At 37.5% G+C, this 4,228-nt stretch overlaps 1 pseudogene; it reads right to left on the bottom strand.

The window, feature by feature from the left end:
- Positions 1 to 506: 506 nt before the first annotated feature.
- LOC109270254 (bcl-2-associated transcription factor 1-like) lies at positions 507 to 3,378 on the bottom strand (annotated as a pseudogene).
- Positions 3,379 to 4,228: the final 850 nt, after the last annotated feature.

Consider the following 4,228-nt stretch of genomic DNA (forward strand, 5'->3'; position numbering starts at 1 on the left):
TTTCTATTCTAAGAATTTATACTTTCATGTCTCCTTGTTAAGGTTCACATTCTTAATTTTTCTCAATGAATTTCTTCAAAGGTGAATTTAAGTACACTGCACTATTACATTGTTAAGTAGTACTTATTCAAAAATCTTAAAATTTTGATGCCTTTTTTATTAGTTACATTAGGAACAAATTGCCTGCCTTCTTTATGGGGTGATGTGGTAAGTGGACATCAAAGCATATCTTGGGAATAATCTGTTTTGTACCACAAGCTACTCCTCATAAGCACACAATCGAAGCAAATACCTCTGATTGCAGTGAGTGTCCCTGGTTATCTATCACCGGCCTGTTTCTCTATATAAACATAGGATCTCCCTATGTGCCCCATATAAACTCCCATAAATCCTGTATATGGGCTCAACTGTTCATCTATTTTATTAGAGAACCATGTGTTTTATCCACTGGCATAGTAATATTCTGCTTTTGTTTGGGGGAAAAATATTTTTTTTTTATGGTACGTAACAATTTTCTACTTTATTTCAGTACAACTTTCAACATACAGTCTACTATTTTTCAAGATATTTGAAGACTTAAAACAAAATTTCTATTGACTACTTGCAAACAGTAAAATTTAAGTAAAATGCTTACATTCTTATTTGAAAACAAAAATCAGGTAAAAAAAATGGTGGGTGCAAGTTCTGCTCTCTGTTGCAATCTCACTTCAGATTTACTATTCCTTTTCTTCTTTGCATCTGTCCTTCTTTTCTTCATTATTTTCCATAGTCTCTTCTTCATCTTCAACAATCCCATCCCCTTGGTATTTGTCATGAGTCCACTTTGGACTGCTACCTGATTTTTTGAAGTTAAAGCACCCTCTGCCATGTTAAAAAGTTCCATGACCTCTTCCTCTTTTGGCCCAATAATCCACACCATCATCTCTGTCATAATGAAAGGTTCCTCGTGGTTGGCTAACTCCTCCAAAATCTGAGTATTCTTTCAGTTCGTGGTGAGTTTTAAACTCTTCTTCTCTTTCCTTCTTACTCTCCTTTTCTTCTTGAAAACTGGGAGAAGGTGATGCTGAAGATGATGAGGATCGAGAATGATATTGCTTTCTACTTTTATGTTTACTGTCATCTTTGTAAGATTTGTATTCCTTGTAATCCTTTGGAGTTTTTTCCTGCTTTCTTGTTCCACTGGATTCCCTGGAGTCCTTGGAATCCCCCGTTATTTACTTGTCTTTTCTCCAACGATCAATGTCATGCCAAAGATCAGTAGAATCACACCTTAATTTTTTATCTCCCTTTTGCTTTTCTTCTTTAAAAACTCTATCTTCTCCTGCTAAATGAGTATGCTTCCTCAGGGCACTTGGAGAGATGTCAATTCTCCTGTGTACCTCAGGGCTCTTTTGCCTGGCACTATATTCTTCAGTGGCTTTCTGATATGAAGTGAACCTCTCGTTTAGAGTCACTGCAGCTGATTTGAAGTATTGCTCTTTAACATGATGAACCAAGGACACAATGTGTTGAATAAATGACTCTGAAGTGCTTTTGATGGCCTGTGGCAACTTAATGTGGTCAAAGATGGTTTGGAATTCTTGTTCTTTCTTGACAGAATGCACAAGTGTACTAGCAAGTAGCCTGTCTTTAGTCAAGGAAGCAGGTCTGTTAGAATCATCAAGTGGAACGGGTACCATTTTGAGTTTGACTTCAGGTCGATGAGAATCACTGGCTATCATTCTGATCCTAAGTGGGCTCTCCTCTCTGAAGGTAGACTTTTCTCATGCATCCAGATTCTTGTATACAGGCGGATTGTAATCAAAGAAGTCTTTGAGCTTTTCAGACTTTACCTGCTCAAGTGACTGAGTTTCTTTCTTTTACTGTTGTTCTCTCAGCATTTTTGTCATCTTCCTTGTGCTTATCTTTTGCAGCACTAGGCCTTTCCACTACGTAGCCAGTCTCTTTAAGTTTATAGTTTTTTTTCTTCTCTAAATCCATCACTTTCTCTACTGCCTTTCAGTGAAACTGTGGACTGTACTTGGGTCCTTCCTCTTCAGTATTCTGGTGAGATGTAGTAGCAAATTTTTTACCCTGATCTGCAAGGACTGACGTCCTCAACTGTCTATAGTCCTCTGTCTCCTCTATGTCATCCCCTTCTGAATCATTAAACTTTTGTTTTCCAGACTCTTTACTGCTAAAGTAATCTAGAGCTTCCTGATCTTCCCATTCTCCCTCTGCCCTCCCTTTCTCTGATCCTTTCTCCTTTGGAGCCTCTTTATCCCTGGTACTATCCCTATCAAGAAGGAATACTCTAGACTCTTCATCTGTGAACCTTTTTAAGAATTTTCCTGTCTTTGCAGTTTCCTGATCTACACCATCAGGATAAAATGAAGAACGTCCCCTAGCTTCATCTCTTAGAGCATTCTGTGGTGTGATTGTCCTTGCAGGGCTTCTTCGTGAAGGGATATAATGAATTGGACTATTCTGAGAAGGACTGTACCAACTAGATCCATTTCCAACAGAACCAGACCCAGACCTTTCAGGACTATGCTGAATGGAATGTGAATGCTGAGAGTGGGTGTTTTTTTTGGTTTTTTTTTTTTTTTTTTTTTTTTTTTCAGAGTGAACTGTACTGAACATGGGAGCCTCAGAGCAAGATGAACACTGACTAGGTGGTATAGTGATCGTTGAAGGACTATGAGGAGATCTGGGACTATTATCATAAGCTGAAAGGCCAGGCCAAATATCACCAGATGTGGCTGATGATTTGTGAAACTTATCAATAGATTCAGATGGATCATGTTCAAATGTATTTTTCGGTTCCTCCTATGATTTACTTTTCAAAGGATTCTCATCTTGGGGCTCCCCTTCAGCTTTTTTGGTTTGTTTTTCCCAAGACCCTTGTCTTTTAGAGATAGGAGATTTGCTATATGGGGATGAAGAACAAGAAGAGGATGATCTTGGAGACCTGGAAGATCTATATGACTGGTGAGATATGCTTCAGGATCTTTGAGAAGAAACGGATCTTTTTTTTGGATTCCTGGAACGTGAATGACCTCATCTAGGACTCCTAGAGTGTCTTCTATTCCAGACAGGTCTATAACCACCTCAATGGTATCTAACTCCTCCTTGATAATACCCTCTGCCCCTTCCTCTGTACCCATAAGGCTGTCTCATTCCTCTATTATTTCTGTAATCTCGACGATAATCTCTAGAATAAATACGATCTCTACTATGAGATCTTGAGTATGTCCTGGAACAAGACCTAGAACTGTATCTCTTCTTTCTAGAATGTGATCTTGATCTTGATCGAGAACTAGAATGTGATCTAGACTTTGATCTCGAAGAATGTGATCTAGATTTGGAGCGACACTTTCTTTTGTCCTTGGGTTTTATGCAGGATTAAGCACTCAAGTGAAGTCTTTGAGACGTTAAAATTCTTCCTGGAGAAAACGTTCTGAGAAATTAAACTCTGAATTCAAATTCCTGAAATGCCGAAAGCACGGTTCCCGGGGCCTTATCTCCATTGTAACTACACAGTGGCCATTTCCCAACTCAAGCACAGGAGGAAAACCATAGAGGTATCTTCAATGCGATAGCTCGTTTCTGTCACTTCCGATTTTTCGGGGAAAAATATTTTTTTACTGGAATCCAAGTTGAAAGGATTCATTGAGCAGAAACATAGAAGCCTTGACACTTTCTACACAAAAGTACTATTAAAAAGCAATTTATGGACAGAAACTCAGTCATTTTTCTTGATTACTCATCTCAGTTATATTATTGTTTATTCAGCATTAGAACTGTTTTGGAAATATGTATATTATCAAATGGAGTTAATATTGCTTCTTTCTGTTCACTGAATGGGCAAATTATTCAGTAGCTGCCAATGTTGATGCATTACAGTGTAATAGTCATATCCAAATTGCAAGATAACATTAATTAGACCAAATTTCTAACTTTTGAATTAAAAAAATTAATATAGATCTTAAATGCAATGCAGTTACTAATGTTCATGCTATATTACTTTAAAAAACAGCTTTGCTGCTAACCTCTCAGAATAAAAGGAATGAATAAATTAAGTTGGGATGCCTTCAAATAGGGAGAAATAACTACACTCAGGGGCACTATGACATGGAGAAGGAACAATAACCAAAAAGACAATTTATTAGCACCAAAATAAGAGGTATTATTTATCCTATGGTAAAATAACCATGCTCATACTTAGGCATTTATCAAATATCTACCT

This window comes from Panthera pardus, unplaced genomic scaffold (genome assembly GCF_024362965.1).
Source record: "Panthera pardus isolate Hobbes unplaced genomic scaffold, ASM2436296v1 HiC_scaffold_6, whole genome shotgun sequence".
NCBI classification, from domain to species: domain Eukaryota; kingdom Metazoa; phylum Chordata; class Mammalia; order Carnivora; family Felidae; genus Panthera; species Panthera pardus.